This window comes from Sphaerodactylus townsendi, linkage group LG03, assembly GCF_021028975.2.
Source record: "Sphaerodactylus townsendi isolate TG3544 linkage group LG03, MPM_Stown_v2.3, whole genome shotgun sequence".
NCBI classification, from domain to species: domain Eukaryota; kingdom Metazoa; phylum Chordata; class Lepidosauria; order Squamata; family Sphaerodactylidae; genus Sphaerodactylus; species Sphaerodactylus townsendi.
In genome coordinates, this window is record NC_059427.1 from 129607015 (window position 1) to 129626747 (window position 19733).

The window sequence follows — 19733 nt, forward strand, 5'->3', positions numbered from 1 at the left end:
TCATGCTTCCTAGGTTGGAACCCATACAGGAACAGAAATGTTTTGAAACACCACCACATGTATTCATTTCTATACCTTGTCAATAACCAGATGCTACCATGCTCACCGGTGCTTTGTTACATGCGTTAGATTTTGGTGGACTATGGTCCTGAACATCGTAAGAGCTTTACCACCTCAATGTATGTGGACATTTAAATGATCTTTTTTGTGTTGGAAGGTTATAAGAAGCAGCCCAGAGTTGCATTTCTCAACCACATCATGATCTTTCAGTTCCATCTTATTCAATCGCCGCTCCTTGTTCATGTTCTGTAGACCTTTTAATAACAAATTAACTTGGGTCTCATGCAATATTTGAAATTTTGTTACATTTTTAAAAAATGTCTGTATTCCATTTCTTTTTACAAAAGATTATTACAGATGCATTTGTATTCACTGGGCATTTGTCTGTATTCCATTACTTTTTGTAAAAGATTATTACAGATGCATTTGTATTCATTCATCCTGATCTATGTGTACGGAACACTTGAACTTGGCTTCAGAATATGTCAAATAGATGTTCCAGATATTCTTTTGTTATCCTGTGTCACTGCACGGTGCTTGTGCTGGACTGCCTCCAGATTACATCAAGTCTGCGAATTAATTAACAGCGGCACAAGATGACTTTGTTAACCTCAATTAACTCTGTTTTTAATGAAGTGCCCAGGTCATTTCCTACATTATTTTTAAAAGATACTGGTGAGCTCTTAGAAGACAAAACTGTGCCTTCTTATGCATGCAAATATCATGTTATAGCAGTAATGTTCCTGTTTCGGAGAGAAGCCATGGGAACCCAAGATCACCCAGGGATGCCTTCATTACATGGAATTGCCTGACTGAACCTATGTATGTGGTAGGGGCTGGGCTGTACATATGGAACTATGCATGAGCAATCTCTTCACTTTCAGCCTAGTTCCTTCCAACACTGACTTGAAGCACATCTATTCCCTCTCTATTACATTATGTTTTCATGCATTAAATGGTATGGTTGTGGCTGCCAAGAACCTATCTGTAGGTTGTAAAAGTAAATTGGTTGGTTCACCATACACATTCAATCAATTATGCTCAGAATGGTCTTTATTAAAATTCAGCTGCGTATGTATATTAAGTGCCATCAACCCACTTTCAATTTATGGCAACCCTATGAATTAATGACCTCCAAGACATCCCATCATTAACAGCCTTGCTCTGGTTTTGGAAAGTGAGCACTGTGGTTTCCTTTAATTGGGTCAATCCATCTCTTGCTGGGTTTTCCTCTTTTCCTGCTGCCTCCAACTTTTCCTAGCATGATTGTCATTTCCAGTAACTCTTGGTGTTCTCATAATTTGACCAAAGTACAATAGCCTGAGTTTAGTCATTTCAGTTTCTAGAACAGTCTAAGGCCGTTTCCGCACGAATGCGGAAGCGGCCGGGTCGGCGTACTTGACACCGACCCCAAGACGCTAGGACCATCCACACAGACGGTCCTAGAAAGAGCCGGGCAGCCGGCGCCGCAGAGCGCCAGCGCCCGGCCGACCCGGCATGTCCCTGGGCCTCCAGCGCATCGCCGAGGCCTGGGGACACGGCCCCCTGGCCCTGCGCGCCTGCTCCAGCGACGCAGGGCAGGGGGGCGTGTCCCCAGGCCTTGGCGACGCGCCGGAGGCCCGGGGACAAGGTAAGTACAGGGAGCGAGGGGGGGGGGAAGCGCTGGGAAGCCGCTGCCATTCGCACGGCAGCGGCTTCCAGCCGTCATTTCCCCAACAAGTGCGCTTCCGAGCTCACTGGGGAAACGCCAGTGTGGGGATGGGCGGGCGGCGTGGCTGCGAAGCAGCTGCGCCCCCTGTGTGAATGGCGGCCTGGGGACGGCGTTTTTGCTGTCCCGAGGCCGCCATTAAACGCCCGTGCGGAAACAGCCTAGGCTTGATTTGACCTGGAACCCACTTATTTGTCTTTTGGTAATTCATGGTATATGTAAAACTCTCCTCCATCACCACAGCTCAAATTAATCTCCTTTCTTCCTGCCAGCTTTCTTCATTCTCTCTAACTGTCACATTCATGCACAGTAGTGGGGAATACTATGATATGAGTTTGATCATCAGCAAAACATCCTTACCCTTAAGAATCTTTTGTCCCTCCTAATCAGTCTCCTGATTTCTTGGTTGCAATTTCCCTTTTGGTTGATGATGGAGTGAAGAAATAGAAAAGCTTTAGTAATTTCAGTTTCTTTATTATCAACCTTAAAGGCTGTGTAATTCCGAAGTTGTTACCACTTTTGTCTTCTTGATGTCCAACTGTAATTCTTCTTGGCACTTTCTGTTTTAACCTTCAGCTAGTCAGGGATTATTCTCAGGGCCATTTTAGTGTGAACTGGAAACGAGTAAAGTTTTGCATCTGTTAAGTCTTGAACTGCTTCAGTATATGGTCAAAAAGACATCCCACATGTGGTGGCTGACATATAATACGGCCAGAGCAACTGGAAGCTAACATAAGCAAGGTTTTCCCATTAATAGCGGTTTTTAATGACTACTATTGAAGTCACCATATGAACAGGATCTTAGAGATTTTGTGAGGTGTTGGACTATGGTTTGGGCAATCAGGATTTAAATCCCACAATTCTACTATGGAGCACCTCAGTCCAATCATTCTCTCTCCACCCAACCCAAACAACAGGGGAGGAAAAAATGGAGCAGGGTAGAACCATATACAACATCTTTGAAGGAAGGATGATGAAGAAGAAGAGGAAGAGTTGGATTTATATCCCCCCTTTCTCTCCTGCAAGGAGACTCAAAGGGGCTTACAGATTCCTTTCCCTTCCCCCCTCACAACAAACACCCTGTGAGACAGGTGGGCTGAGAAAGCTCCGTAGAGCTGTGACTAGCCCAAGGTCACCCAGCTGGCATGTGTTGGCGTGTATAGGCTAATCTGAATTCCTCAGATAAGCCTCCACAGCTCACGTGGCAGAGCGGGGAATCAAACCCGGTTCCTCCAGATTCTGCACCTGCTCTTAACCACTACTCCTACTGCTGATAGGATAAAGTTGTAAGAGATACCTTGTATTTTGTAACATAGCCGGTCAAAGAAATAACAACTGACCAGTGGAGTATCAGTTAAACAATGTTGAATGTGGAAAAAAACTAATGGGCTTCTCAATAAACGCCAATCTGAATTAACAAATACAAAACTTGGCAATCAGTGTCTGAACTCCATTTGGGATCATGCAAATGGTGTGCCAATCTTGAATGGAGATTCCCAAGCTTCCTTCAATATTTCAATTGTTCCAAGTATTTGTCTCTCAGCTGTGCTTCAGGATAATTAATTTGGCTTAGACAGCTTTCTGCAGAACTTTTCCATTAGCTTTATGCAGAAGAAGAGCTTAATGTGAACAGTAATGTTTCATGTGGCTAATGGGGACAAATTGGAAAGTTAAAATGGGCCTGAACTCTGAATCACATGACTGGTCCATGTCCTATAACCTGCCAGCTTTGGATCTGGCTTTGTAAACTTGCTTGGCTGGTCACGTTAAAACAGGTTGCACCAGTGACTCCTGCAACCTCTTCATAGATTGCAGCCTCCATCTTGTAGAGACAGTGGTTTTGGCACAAATGAAGCAGTTACCTTCAGCCCATCTTCATGAACACGGTGACTAACAACTGCTGTGCATGTGTCTGGATCACCCTCCTCAAGGCTACTGTCACTTCTGAAGTCGTTATGGCGACGCAATGAAGAGACGAGATGCAGCGATATCAGGAAACCAGTAGAGAGAAGCCAGCAGCTGATCTAGTTGATCTGGCTAGTCTGGCTAGTCTGCCGAGCTGGGGTCCCTGGCACCTTTATTAAGGGTTTTGGGAAGGCGGGAGAGCAGGAGAAAGTTGCGCAATTCATGACTCAGTGGAGGGCTGCGTACGTGCAGGGAGATACGTTCCTGTCTGGGTCGAATCCACATTCAGGCATCTTGTGACCCGGGTGTCTGGGGGATCTCGTGATGTGCGTACGTGTGAGCCCAGGAGGGAACAGATGGCGCAGGCATTCCTGTGCACTTGCTGAAGCTCTACTGGGTTCGCTAACGCACCCCTACAACTTCCTCACAAAAAGGGCAGCTCAGGTGCAAGTACAGAGACCTCCTTGTACTGCCTTCTCACCAGTCACTGCATCTTCCTCATAAAGAAGACAAGAGAGATTGGATGGTAGTGGCAGCAGTCTTCAGAACAGTGGCCCATCAGGGAGTAGGGTTGCCAGCTGGCTTGCAAAAAATTTGGGGGGGGGGGTTGGGGGGTTGGAGAGGGTGCCTGGAGAGAGTGGAGGAGGGGATGAAGTTCTGGAGGCTGAGAAACCAGAGTCCATCCTCTGAAAGAGAATTGACCCCTGAAGATGACCAGTAATGAACTTCAGGCTCCACCTGGAAGATGGCAACCATATCAGAAAATCTTCTGCTAATTAAAGGAGCAGTTCACGTAGGGTGGTTAAGACCATAGTAAAGCTCCAGACTGAAATCTCAGCTCAAAAAGTAGTTCTGTAGATGACCTCAGGTTTTCACCTCAGGTTCTCTCCATCTGCAGTGGGTGGGTATGCATGGGTGTGATTAATAATGTTAATTTGCCTTGCAGGACTGTTTAAGAATAACCGAGCTTAAGTTTATTAAATCCTTTAAACATTCAGGGATATCACCATACAAACATTTCACTATTATCTTCTGCTAGTCCCACAAAGTGCCCATATTCTTTACACTTTCCATCCACAATCTCAGTAAGTTCTAAGGCGGTCCTTTCCCTGCCATTGATTCTTCAGCTCCAAAAGGCACCGCCTCTACCACGTCCCTTTTAACTTGTTGCACTTGCTAATTTGTGAGATATTTCCCTGCCATTCCCGTCACATCACCCAGCCTCTAAAACTAATGACTCATCCCCTGCACGGCCATTTGTTTGTGCTGGTTTCAGACAGACTAATGTTTTTAATGGCACATAATCATTTTTCAGAAGTCATTTGATGCCACTAATCATCTCAGTAATATGCCACGATGGAATGTGTAATGACATCCTGAACAGGAAAAATGGTATTCTGATCTCCAGTTCTATCCTACCCTAATCTATATTTCACCACATCTCTCCTCCTAATGATACTTACGGCCGTTAATAAACGGCTACTTAGGTGCTCTTTTCTCTCTCTTTTGAGGGTGATGAAACAGTTTTGGTTTAAAATAAAGACCACGGAAATGGAAGCTTATGGATGAAGCTGAGGTGGTGAACAGGGGTTTTCTCCCCCTCCCCACCCTTCCAAAGTCTCTCATTTAATCCCCCTACTGCTTTTGTCAAGCTAATAGTATCATGAATTATCATGTAGCTGCAAAGGAGAGACCAGGGATCTGATTGGTTCTTGCACTGGCAAAGCTGGAAGATTAATAGAACCTCACTTCCTTTGCTTGTAACTTATTAGTTCTCATACTAAATTAACATGAATAAAAAAAGAGTCCACATTAAAATAAAACATTTTTAATGATTTTTTTTAAATCGCAGTAGGAGGCTCTCTCTTGGCCTTGTGCCCAACTTGTTAGGCATGAATTAGCACGTTGTTATTCCCACTCTGGCTCGTCTGATCACTTAATTAAAGGGATGTTGTCAAGTTTTTAAAAATTACACAGTTTTAAAAAAAATAACACAAAACAAATATTCTTTTCCAGGTAGCTAATAGCATCTGACATTATTAAAATGTGAATGAATTTCAGACATCAAAGGCCATCCTGTTATTTATTTTGACAGTTTATCTGTGTTGGGTGAAAAAGAAAAGGGATAAGGCACTCTTGTGGAGGATGAGGGGAAACTGTGAGGTAACCGAGAGACTGCTAGGTTGGCTGTGGCAAGAAATGAAGTTCAAAGGCTGTTGCCTGTGAAACCTCATGCTGCAATACAGCTTCAGTCTCCAAAGATACTGCAGCTTCTTGTCTCTCTGGTCATAGCAAAGCAGTGATGATTCTAGAATTCGTGGTGGAGTAGTTATGGGAAGCCACCTTACTGTATACCTAGGTGCTCCTGGACAAAAGGTTGATCTGAAGATATCAACAGGTGATTATTTCCATGCAGTGAAGAGTTTGATTTGCTAGGATTTTTTTTTTCACATTAAGATACTAAGGCACAGGAGAAAAACAGATTACCGGTATTTGTTTTTGTCAGTTGCCTACTTTTGGAAATAGCTGTTTGAGCAAAGGGAATCAACATGCGTTCTGCTTTCTTTGGGTTTTCTCACTCCTCCCCCCAGTTTTCCTCCTGGTCTTCCATGCAGCACTTCAAAAGGATCGAAAGGGCTGTTTTTAAAAATTCTCATGTTGAGGGTCTATTGCTTGCACAATAGATAGATAGATAGATAGATAGATAGATAGATAGATAGATAGATAGATAGATAGATAGATAGATAGATAGATAGATAGATAGATAGATAGATAGAAATTGATCTAAAACTTATATGGTCTAGCAAATTAATGCAAAGCTATAGACTCCCACCCCTCAAAAGGTGACAGGTAACCTCCCCAGCATGGAAGTGTGTGCGTTTGTGCAAAATGGATCAGCTGGGGACACATTTTACAGCAAGAGAATTCCCTAAACAAAAAGCAATGGGAAAAATCCACTGCAAAGCAAACATCCATGAGGTAAGCACTGCATGTATAAATGGCCATAGAGACAATTTATTGTTGTTGTTGGTGGTGGTGAAATTTTCCTTTGACATCACAGTGAAAGTGTGGGAAGAGAAAGTCACCTGTTGTGATGCTGTAATACTTGCAAATAACATGCTGCAAAACTGAATTTACCCCGCTTGTAATGTCCATTTTCCTGCAGGTCCATCACTTACACTCTCAAATTGCTGATGTTTCCAATTTAAAGTGATCTGTATTTCAGGTTTATGTGCTGCTTTTGTGTCAGCACAGTTGGTGGCATTTGTCATCACACCCAGCAGTTGGCTGGTAGCTGATGCGGGTGCACGCACAGAACTTAGAGGATTGCTGGCAAAGTCACATATGTCCCAAGGTCAGGGGTAAGGCATCCATCAGCTTTAAATGAGAGGCATTTCAAGTACATATACTGCCTTTGCATCTGCACACTCAATGCCATTCATCATCACATTGGGTAGCCAGTGGTAGCTGCTGTTCGCACATGCTTGGAATCATAAGACAAGCATCACACAGTGAAAAGCAATGCCTTCGCTTATCCATGAACCATGGCAGAAGTGCCAGAATGTGCATGCATAAGCGGAAACCTAACTTACATTAAAAAAAACATTTGTTTAGGCTCAAGCATGAAATCTTTAATCAAATTATGCTATCAGCACACCAGTGCTGTCTTGGATGGCTCAGGCTGGCCTGATCTCATCAGAGCCTGAAAACAAAGCAGAGTCAGCCCTGGTTAGCATTTGGATGGTAGACGACCAAGCAAGTCCACGGTCACTATACAGGGGCAAGGCAATGGCAAACCTCCTCTGAATGTCTCTTGCCTTGAAAACCCTACAGGGTTGCAACTTGACGGCATTTTCCATCACCCCCAGTCCTGTTCATCACAGGATCTGGGAAATGAAGTTTTTTTGGGAGGGAATGTCTCAATTCTACAGAATTCCAAACACACTCACAATCCCCCCCCCCCGCCCCCATATCTTGCAGGAGCCTTGAACACTGTCTTAATATTGCTCATAGTGAAAGGGAGGGGGAAGCAAAGAGGGTGGGAGGGGCTCTCCTTCAACACTATGGCAACAGAGCACCACTGGAGGGGGGGGAAGTAAGAACACAGGCAAACGTTACTGGGAGGCTGAAGTCAGTCTCTACTTCTGTGTCCCCTCTTCAAGTCTGCAAAACAGGTAAGGGAGACAGCTGGAACCTCTGCCTAGGAAGAGCATTGCTGAATGAGAATCTACCTAGTTTGAATCTATCTCCCATCAACTTCATTGGGCACCACCAAATTCTAGTATTATGAGAGAAGCAGGAAGAGCTCTCTGTATCCATTATCCACTCTATGAATAATTCTGTAAACCTCTATCATGGCTCCTTAGTCATTTTTTTCCATACTAAAAAGTTCCAGGCTATTTAACCGCTCCTTACAGGAAAATTGATCCAGCACCTTAATCATTTTGTTGTCTGCTTTGCATTTTTCCAGGTTTTTAATATGAGTTTGCGATACACTTAGCAAAACTGTACAAAGTAGAAATTTGGATTAATTGGAATGGATGTATATCATATCTCAACACGATTTCTGAGCACCATCTTTTATTAACACTTAAATAAACGAATCACTTCATCCATCTTTTGACTGGAGATGCTGAGAACTGAAACGGGGACCTTCTGCCTAGAAAGCAAATGTTCTACTATTGAGCCCCATTTCTCTTTGAACACAGACATACCCCTCCCCAATCTGCCTCCATTGCTTGCTGCCAGCTCAGGCTAGTAGAGTAGCTAGTAGCACCTTCCTTATGAGGAGAGGCTGCAGCGTTTGGGACTCTTTAGTTTGGAGAGGAGACGTCTGAGGGGGGATATGATTGAAGTCTATAAAATTATGAATGGGGTAGAAAATGCTGACAGAGAGAAATTTTTCTCTCTTTCTCACAATACTAGAACCAGGGGGCATTCATTGAAAATGCTGGGGGGGAAGAATTAGGACTAATAAAAAGGAAACACTTCTTCACGCAAAGTGTGATTGGTGTTTGGAATATGCTGCCACAGGAGGTGGTGACAGCCACTAACCTGGATAGCTTTAAAAGGGGCTTGGACAGATTTATGGAGAAGTCGATCTATGGCTACCAATCTTGATCCTCCTTGATCTCAGACTGCAAATGCCTTAGCAGACCAGGTGCTCGGGAGCAACAGCCGCAGAAGGCCATTGCTTTCACATCCTGCATGTGAGCTCCCAAAGGCACCTGGTGGGCCACTGCGAGTAGCAGAGTGCTGGACTACATGGACTCTGGTCTGATCCAGCTGGCTCGTTCTTATGTTCTTAGTGTTTGGCATTATTGTTTCTTGCCTATCATAGATTGGGCAGCAAGCCTGCCCTGGACCTTTCAAACCAGTCCCACATGTATACAGAATGAGAAGGTCCTCTCAGATTTTGAGATGGCACAGTGGGTAGGAAAAAAGAATGCTGCACAGAAGCTTATATTGAGAGGATTGTGTTGGATTATGTTTGGCAAGCACATCGGCCACCTATTTTGGTTGGATAACACACATATCTGCTGAGTCACTCTGCCCATTCACCGACTCCTAGAACAGAAACACCATCAGCAAGGCACCAGAGAATCTGTAGCGTGTTAACCATCTTCCCTTGTTATTTCTGAATGCCATGAATTTTTTCTGTTTGGATTAGTTACAATATTTATTTTAATGAATTGCTGCATGTTCAGTTCAAAATCTCATTTGTTGTTATCCGAACGCACACCCCTGGCTGCATCAACAGCCAGGATTATTGTGACTAGTTCAGGCAGAACTGATCACTTGGGGATTTCAGGCCTGACATATCTGCAATCTTATCAGTGACAGACCATGAATGTGAAGGTACTGATTCCATCCGGTCTGTACTGTGTAAACCAACCGAGCTGCCAAGCGCGCCAGGTAAATCCTAACATTCCACAAGTTTCCCATTAGCGAGATGTCAAAGGCCCAGCAGGGCGAGGAAGTAATGGGATAAATATGCTCTATTTATGCATTGTGGCTGTGCAGTGCAACTCTCTAATGAAACCTATAATTTTATCCTTTCAAGGGCAAACCACTACAGTACACAGTACATTTATCCCTTGAGCTTTTTCATTTACCTCTTGGTATCTCCAGAGCCCCTGCTGAAGTACTTATTCTCCCTGCAAGGGATCCTTTGACAGAATTTGCATCTACAGAGATCAGAAACCTCATCAATGTTTTCCTGCCCCTTCCGCCAAGTATTTATTAAAGACAAACAGCGCTTCAGATGGGAATAAAATCAAAGGCAATGGAAGGAATAGGGACTGCTAATGACAATATTCTCAGTAGTTAGGGGCTTCTCCTTTTATCCTTTTGACTATGGAGGCAATCCTAAGCAGGCATACACAGAATCCTATTCAGGTCTATTCACTGAGGCTTACTCCCAAGAAATCGCTGTCAGAATTGCAGCCTTTGTACTCATTCCTCCACTTTGTCCCATCAGTGCTCATAAGTTTATGTTTTGCTGATAGGGAGCGGTCTTCTGTGCTGAACTGAAACTGGTCACTGTTTTATGCCAGTATTTTTTGCAGCGCTGCAAAATGCTTTCTTGACAATTTGTTGGCACACCTTGTGAAAATGTTCATTTAAACTTATTCATTTAAACTGTCCTTGCTTGCCCTCACTCTCAAATGCCCTTGGTGACATCATCATGTAGTCCGAGCTTATCAGCTCTATAGCATCCTGATGTAATTCAGTTTACCACAAGGTTGGATAGAACAGCCAGCAAGGAGAAGAAAGGCAAGGAGTCATGGTGTGGGGGTGTGTGTGGGGGAGGTGACTCTGAAGTCACAGAAACCAGGATAGTACAGAACTGGAGAACGGAGCAAATATTCATACCATTTAGCTGCATTTTTTGGGAGGGAGACATTTCCATCCTGCTGCGATTTGCTGCCCTAATCTCTCAATTTATTTGGTAATTGTCACAGCCTAGCCTATTCAAAAAGTCAATGCAATGACTTCTTTTTCAAATTCCAGCACATCCAGTTTAAGGTATTTCCACTATAATAATAGATGTAATATTTCTAAATGTTATCAAATGTCCTTCATTCCCAGTTCAAATTAGGAATAATAATGTCACAGTGCCCAATGTGAATCAAATCCATGCATTAACTATATGTATGCTTATAACAAAGTCTTTTTCTTTCTGAACTGGTTTCCTGCACGTGCAGAGTCAGTTTTGTAAGCGTCTCTTCCAAAAATCACGATTTTGAGTGTCTTCTGGGATAAGGTTCTTTGCCCGCAGGTCTTCATTGATTATGTCCATCCACCGTTTTTTGGGTCTGCCACGTGGGTGGCATCCACCAGGTTCGAGGTGCAGGGCTGTCTTTGCTACGGATGTTTCCTCACGACGCATGACATGGCCATACCACCTTAGCTGTGCATGCCTTATGTACTGGTCAACTGGTATTATTTTAAGTCTTTGCCGTAAGTCACCATTTGGCACATGCCATGTGCTTATGACAAAGCGTCAGCAAGAAAACAGCCTGAATGGAAACAATTCAAGAAGCATCCTTTCAAATAATACCCTCCCCTTCCATTAAAGCAAAGTAAGTTTCCTCTTAGGCCCCTTCCGCACATGCAAAATAATCCACTTTCAATCTACTTTCACAATTGTTTACAAGTGGATTTTGCTATTCTGCACAGCAAAATCCATCTGCAAAGTGCATTGAAAGTGCATTATTCTGCATGTGCAGAAGAGAAGCAGTGTAAGGGTCAAAGCTGGGAGATCTGTTCTCAGACTTTCACAGCAGTTTTAAAGTCTGTGGTTGCACAGGGCCCTAATACAGATTGGGATTGTTATAAGCGAGAGAAGGATTTTAACCTTTCTACCATCACATTTTAGCTACTTTAAACTGACCTTCTGTGGGAACAGGCTGTCACTCAGTGCCACAGTATTTGTTCTGTATGCAGAAGGTCCTCAGTTCAGACTCCAGCTAAAAGAACCAGGAAGCAGGATATGTGAAAATCTCTGCCTGACCCTGGAGACTGGTCACCAGTCAGATTTCACAATACCGCTTTGATGGAACAATGACCCGGCTCAGGAGTTAGGTGGCGACATGTGTTCATTGATCAATCTGTTGTATTGTCAGTTTTTCAGGGAGAAAAGATGGAGAAAGGCAGGTTGCTTGTCTTTTTTCCCTTCAAAAGACAGATGGGAAAGGTGTTGGCTTGGACTGGCAAATCTCTGCAGGAGTTGAAGGGTTAATCCCCCTTCTTCCCTTCACAGCCTGAGTCAGGGTCCTTTGTGGCTTCAATATTAGCTGTGTCATTCTGAGAATACAGGACAAGTTTAAAAATCACTGGGAAGATCCACAGTATGGATCTTCAAGGAATTGGTTAGCTGACTTCTAACAGACTTCTTTGGCTTACCCCAATTTTTTGCAAATAAGAAACGGTGTGAACAGAAGAATGTAGGAAGAAGAAAACATTTCTGTGACACTGCAGCTCCTTTTCTGTCCTTGGAAAGATGTCATTTTCACCAGCTTGGACACTAACACATACATTATCTCACCATTTTTTCCGCACAGTGATCACATTTTAACATGGACACATATAAGGATTGCTATTACACTGGTTCCTCTATCTGCCCCTTAATATCAGTTAGATATGCAATAGTTATTGGGAGTGGTTAGCTCCATGTCATGAAAAGCTTCAGCTGTTACCCATTTCTGCCTACTAATTCTCTGCTGAAGAGACAGGACATTTTTTCCTGACCACTTGGCAACTGTAGCACATATTTTTTATGTATAGCCATCCATTATAGTAGTTACCTTGCCTACCTGGTTGAGTAAATGAAAAGTATTAAAATTATATTGGTAACTTCCCACAGTCCATGAGACCAAACACTAATCCTTCTGCTATCAAACTGAATTTGTAGACAAAATAGGAAAATAGGTCAAATGGAGTAAATCTGGAACCTGTTGTGTTGAAAAATAGAAGATTGCTTGATTTAGAAGGACATGATTTGAGATTTGGATGACATGTTTATTTTTGTTGTGAAAAAGTCAATCAGGATTTTAATAATCGTTATATCAATCATGTCATTCTGAGAATATGGGACAAGTTTAAATCTAGACTATGTCAAAAAATACCTATATGGCTCTCACCACAAGAAGCCAGATTCAGACAAATCATATTTGAAAATAAGTGGCTAACTGTAATATTTTAGACTTATCACATGGGGAATGTAAAATGAAATTCAGAGAAGAATTAACTGAAGAAGAGAATTAGTCCCTTTATGTACAATTATTAGAAATATTTAAAGCAGATAAAAGAACGTATGGTTTTGAATATTTTAAGACTGAATGGGAGGAAAGATTGTGTTTGAATGATTATAATGTTATTGCTCAAATGGATAAGCTTTTGCTGAGATTTGTAACAGGAGAAGAATGAGTGAAAGATTGTATGACAAATATGAATTTTGGGTACAATATACAAATATAACTATGAAGGCAGGAGATCACGAGGACAAGAAATGTTCCATAACACACACACTGTCCCTCTCACACACTCAATCACACTCTCCAGATTGTCCCATTTTGTATCTTTTTGTGCCCAGATGTGCAGAGGTTTCATCTGGTGAATAACCACAGGACACATCTTGGAATTAAAATGGGCAGCAGGCCTTTTTATTGAGGCAGAAGCTGGGTGAGCAAGAGGAGCACATCTGAGCAGCCGGTCAGCACCCCTGGCTGAACCCCGGCACCAACCCCAATCCATATTGGGGAGGACAGAGAGGTACTGGGCCACCAGGGTGCCTGCCCGCTGTGGCCCCCTTCCTGCTGGGGTGTCAGGCTCAATTGCAGAGGCCTCCGCGGTATGCGCCATGAGCCCGCCCCACCCCAAGCCCAGAGGTGGGATCCAACCAGTTCTCACCACTTCTCTAGAAGTGGTTACAATTTTTTTCTGAGTGCCGAGAAGGGGTTACTAAAGCAACCTCCCTGCCCAATAGGGACTGGAGGTGTGTGTGTGCGGTGGCGCCACTGTTTGAATCCCACCACCATCGGAACCTGTTATTAAAAATTTTGGATCCCACCACTGCCCAAGCCTCTTATGGAGGCCTCCAACCGTGGGGAGGTCTGGCGTGCAAGCTCAGTCTCCCCATAAGGATGCGCTCCTCTGCGACAAGTCAAGCAGCAACCCAACCCTTTTAAAACAGGGAGGGTAGGTGGGTCAGTTTGCTCCAGGCGTCGAAGAAGGCCAGAGCAACCACGTGCTGCCTAATATACAGGGAGAGTGCTCCACCCCTCCTCTTCAATCACTTTGTTTTACTTCAGATAATCACACCAGAGACTTTTTTCTTTTTCTTTTTAAAGTTAAACTAATAAAATAATAGAATGTTATTAAACGCCTCAGGGGAATAGGATAGGAGAAAATGCTGGTAATAAAGAAAGAAGTTTTATGAACAGGCTTGAAGATGTTTCCTTTGAAATGTGGTGATGGAAGGGATTGTTACAGACACCATGGACTTTCAAGAAAACAAGATGTCCCTGTAGAGGAGGAAATCCAAGAACCACTTGGTGGCAGGTAAGCTGAGGGAGGAGCAGCGACCTCCCAAATCTCCATCCTCTCTAAGTGGAACCCCCCCCCCCGCTACCCATCCCATGGGGTCGCTTTTTCTGTGCAGCCGTGCTTTTGCTGCCCTGGAGCAGGAGATGCAGATTCCTTAGAGAAAAAGTACTTGCAGATACACACACTGCCCTCCTCCCTCTGCACCCGTGCAGGTCATTATGAAGGGTAACATGAGCTGCAGTCTTTGCAAACATGGAGTTTAATGTAGAGCTGGGGGGGGGGGGAAACTATCCCTACTGGTTGTGTTCAACTGCGCCCTTCCCACACTTCTTCATAGACTTACCCTGCTCCCAAATTCTACATGGAGTTTGAAAGTGGAGAGGGCCCATTTGATGCTGCTTTCAGGTGGCCCAGGTCCAGTTTTAAACTTGACCCTAGCCTCGCTGAGGATCAAACTGAGCCTCTGAGCTCACTTGCTCCAGCATTATACTGTTGGCTTTACCCTACCCCCCTCCAAGCTCCACCTGATTGGGAGCATCCTTTTTTCCCCCTTTTTCTTTATTTGCAAAATAGCTCACAAATGCCTCACAGCTGATTGCCAAATGACTGCCATTTCGAGGGCCCTACAAGAGGGACATCAAGGACCTAATTGCCTTAAATAAACATGCTGGGTGTGAGCTCACAGATGCAGTGGAAGCCACCCGAAATCTCTTTGTTGTGGGCGTCAATGGCACCTCCTAGGATTTCATAAATGTCCTATATGATGCTCTTGTAGTTTTGCCATGAGTATTCCACCAAATTCTCTCCAGCTATATAAGCTCCCTTGTCATCATCTGCAGCTCCATGGTATATTGAGGAGCAAGGCTAATGCAGGGGTGAAAAGAGCCGCAGGGAGCAATCTCATTGATGGCTTCAGAAAGATGGCTATGCCAATTTTCTACCAGCACATCTTATGAGTTGCTACTGTGGGGAGGGGATCCCACAGAGCATTCTGGAAATCAATCGAATCCATGAATCCATCCTCCACAGAAGAGGATAAATTCACTTGCTGCCTTTGCAGGGAGTGACAGGGGAACCAAGATGGGCCTTCAAGGCAAAGTGATTTGACCATGGCACTCGGTCAATAGATAGCAGATCTACCTTTACCCCTATACCAAAGATCAGATTCAGTGTGTGGTGAGCTTGATGTGTGGGGCCTGAGAAAACCAGAGAGAGTCCCAATGCTGCCATGGAAGACGCTAGGTTCGCAGCCTGGGTGGAATAGGTAGCATCTGCATGGACATTGAAATCCCCCATGACTATCAGTCTGGAGAAACCCCAATTCCATCTCCAGCAGTCTCAACAGGGTATCTGCTGGTGTGCCACAGGGCCAATACACCAGCAAGATCACCAAACTCTCTTCAGCATCCCACGTCAGGCCAACACAGTCCATGCCAGAAATTGTCTGGATGGGGATTGCCTTGAATGAGAAAGACTCCTGAATTGGTAGGGTCACTTACCACCTCTCCATCCCTTTGTCCTTGACTGATGAAGAACTGGGAAACCTACAGAGGCCAGTTCTTTCAAGATGACTAACTCACCCTCCCTCACCCAGGTCTTGGTCATGCATGCCAACTCCACTGCATGTACTGTGGAATGACAATGCAGCACTGCAGTCTTATTATGGATGGATCTGGCTTCAATATCTCTTCTGATGATATTTTAAAGGCATGAAACCCGTTTTCATATAAGTTCCTGAGGGCCAGCATGTTGTAGTGGTTAAGAGTGGCAAACTAATATGGACAACTGGATTTGATTCCCATTATATGTGCAGTGGAATCTTATCTGGTGACGTGGATTTGTTTCCCCCCTCTTACACATGATGCCTGCTAGGTGATCTTGGGCTAGTCATAGTTCTCTCAAAACTCTCTCAGGTGTCTGCTGTGTGGAGGAGAAGGGAAGGTGATTGTAAGCTGCTTTGAAACTTCTAAAGGTGAAAAAGTGTGGCATAAAAATCAATTCTTCTCTTGTCTTGCTTTACAACATAAGGAAATGTGGGCAAGAAGAGTTTCCATAATTCGTTTTTTCACCTTCCCAGCAATAGGAGCATCATTTCTTATCAGAATGGAGTTAGAAGGACAGACATTGTACCAATCTCACCTTATGTTAAGAACTGCACCACTGCAAACCAAATCATTGGAACTGGGGAAGTCATGGCCCTTTCTTCTTTGCTGCTGGGATATTAATACCTCTGTGATAATTTTAGTCAAGTGGCAGTTTCAGTGAGCGAAAATCACTTCTTCTGATAGGTCAATTTCAGTTCACGCAAGCAGCAAAAGGTCTCATTAGCATCTCCATCATTAACCAATATGCACACAGGTAATTGGCTTCACCCTTGGAATTTAGTATTAAATGACTCATCATTACAATATTAATGCAGTCAGGAGTTAGGAATGAAATTGAGGAACACTCCGAGGCACATCAAAGAAGTCATAACAGATTCTAAAAACACCGCCAGCAGTAGTGTCCACCAGTATCCACATGCAGTCAAAAACTGCTATTGCTATACCTTGCTTTTTAAATTTTAGTCCATACCTTGGGGAGTCCAAATAAAGTGATACTATGGGATCAGATCCCCCATGAGGCCTAGGAACTCTCTTAAACTGTCATTTTCATTGAAAGTAGTATTATTTTAGCACCACTAAATATATGTTTTAATATTCTTGTATGGATGGAAAGAGGCAATCTCCACCATCTCCACCAAATCTCTCACTTGTCCCTTTAGTTACAATGGGTTTAATACTTTTTTTGTATAATGTTCTATGGGAGGGAACCTTAGTTAGACCCTGTCCCTTTAAGAAGCCGCCTTACAGTCTTCTTTTCATTACCCAGTAGTGCTCCTGTTCAGTTTAGTTTAGTGTAAGGTGCCAATGGAGCTGGAAGGCTGCAATATCTCTTACGTCTAAGATGTATAGTCTAAGGTGTATAAGGATTATAAAAGTCTAAGGTATATAAAGAGCATTAAGTTAAGGTGTTACAGAAAGTAGAGTCCAGATAGAGGACACTGAAGGAACCAAGAGAAAGCACAGACAAAGTGGACTTTCTTGGAAGACGTCAAGAAAGAATCAAAGTCTCAAGCTTCAGATTGTTCCAATCAAGCAAGTACTTTGTTTTAGTCAGACCCTGGGAGGAGTTAGGGTCTTAATTCTTCTATGCAATAACACCTCTTTTTTTAAAGTGTGACACCTTGCTTGTGAGCCTCTCACTCTGTCCCGGCCGAGTACAGGACACTTAAGACGGTTTTACTTGGGGAATAGAACAATGGCCCTTTGTACCAAGTGACAAGCCACATCCATGCAACAATTTATAGACACATAGAATACAAATCTACATGACAGTCTATTTGTAGGAGTACTTTCTATGTAGAAGCTTTGGAACACTGAAAAGTAGAAACTATGAATGAGTACTGCAATGGAACCACTCTTTAGGTGTACACTCCTTGGATCTTATAGTGATATCTAAGATTATGCCAGAAATAATACATTTTAAGAGGAGAGGGATGAAGTTGTGAGATGAGGGACCAAAAAAATGCAGACCAAGCACCAAAATTGAGGTTTGGCAACTACACAGAGGTTGTGGGAAATGGCGCATGGTTTTGGTGGGAAAAATAAAACATTTCAATATGTGAGGGAAGTCAGCTTGAAAATGTTTCAGTGAAAAGAAACACTGTAAACATGTTTTCAGATACAACAGAGAAAACATGTTTTGGAAATGTTTGCAAAGCCAATGTGGGGAAAACAGTGTGGCACTCCATGAAGGAAACGTTTTATGTCCAGCCAAAAAACATCGCAAATGGCATAGGCAGAAGAGGCCCACATTTCCAACAGGGGGAAAACAATGATGGACTTGAACTTTGCTCCTCATTTCTATACAAAACAAAAGTTTTGTCATGCTGTAGCAGCCTTGTCTATTTAAACCTCACTCAGACTAACACAGCCCATTAGCCATATATGGCTGCTCGTCAGGGCTTGATAAATCTATTTTTTTTTCTGGGATTACAAAAGCAAGAGGTTTTTGAGAACCTGGCAGGTTAGAAGAGATGACTGCCTTGGTGGACTATAACAGTTCAATCCTAAACAATCCCACCCTCCTAAATCTATTGGAGTCAACTCAGTATCGAAGCACACAGCAACTTGAGCAAGTCTACAGTGTGATGAAACCGGCAAAGTAAAATTTAACTGGTACAGGTTGCTCTTTATTTAACAGATATTTATCGAGCACTGGAGGCTGCATATCCATACAACAAAACAGCATTAACAAAGATATTTAGATGGCTTCTGTGTCCAAAGAATGAACTAACCTGAACTGACTGTTCCCATTCTTAAGATTAGTAATGCTTCTCCAGAATTTTGGGTTGGCAACCAATTTCAATGGTATAGTGAAATCAATTGCAGCAAAACACAGCTTTACGTAGCTCAGAAACCGCCACAGAACTGATCCTTTACATCTACAAAGGGTTGGCAAAGGCAGCAGCCAAAAGGATACTATTCCTAAAGCTTTCCATTTAATCCACCATTTCACATCATCAGCAGATATATTCCTTCTATTCTTGGATCTCACAGTTGCCAAATGCAGTTGATTCATCTCTTTTTTTTCAACAGATGCCAGATTGTTGTTCCTTTTCTCACCCCCACCCCCCTTATACACTTTGGGTTGTGTTAAGGACCCATCATTTTATTAACTGGTTAACAAACCAAGGGGTAAAATTGTTGATCAGAAAATTTTTTGAAGTGCTTTCATACTCACAGTTTTTATGGGGTTTTTTTTTGCAGGTTGTATTTAGCACCTGCAAAATAGTCAATAACCTCAGATTTATACGCACTGTGGTGCCTGTTCCTTCTGTCCTCTCTTCTTCCCACATGAATAGTTCTGAATCCATTAAATCAGAATTGCTTCTCAGGGAGTCAGGATATGTCAGCCTTTGACCTTTCTCTGCTAGCATGGGAGCATATTCCAAAGTCATGATCACCGTGTACTAATGTGGTCTCGGCATACTGAAAAGAAATAGGGTCCAAATCTCTTCCCTCTTCTGCATTTCCACCCCACCACTTCCTCTTTCAACAGAACTTTAGAGCCAATCCTAAATCTGTCTACCCAGAAAGCAAGTCTCATTTTATTCAGTGACAATGTTTTCAGGACTGCATCCTTCATCTTCTACTATTTACCATGTCTCAGACTCTGTCCTGATCATTGTGTCGTGTCTAAACCATACCATTTGTTGTATCTGGAATGCCAGAATTTCCTTCTAGGGATGTGTATAGCTGAACCAGAAATAAGCCTGAAAAAGCCATTTCAGTTTTTTCAAGTTTATTTTTCACTGAAAATAAAAAAAACAGCTATCCAGATGAAGCCAAATATCTAGCGCCAAAAAAAGTGACCAAAAACATTTTGGCTTGGCGGCGGGGGGTGGGGGGCTTTTGACGGAGGGGGAGACAGCAGAAGTGAGCCCAGGGGTCAGATAAGCCAATCC

At 43.2% G+C, this 19733-nt stretch overlaps 1 non-coding gene across 1 annotated transcript; it reads right to left on the minus strand.

Moving 5' to 3' along the window:
- Positions 1-222: 222 nt before the first annotated feature.
- LOC125430362 lies at positions 223-297 on the minus strand. Its single transcript, XR_007244148.1, has one exon. It is a non-coding gene; the product is annotated as a small nucleolar RNA SNORD69 (small nucleolar RNA).
- Between the last annotated feature and the right edge of the window lie 19436 nt (positions 298-19733).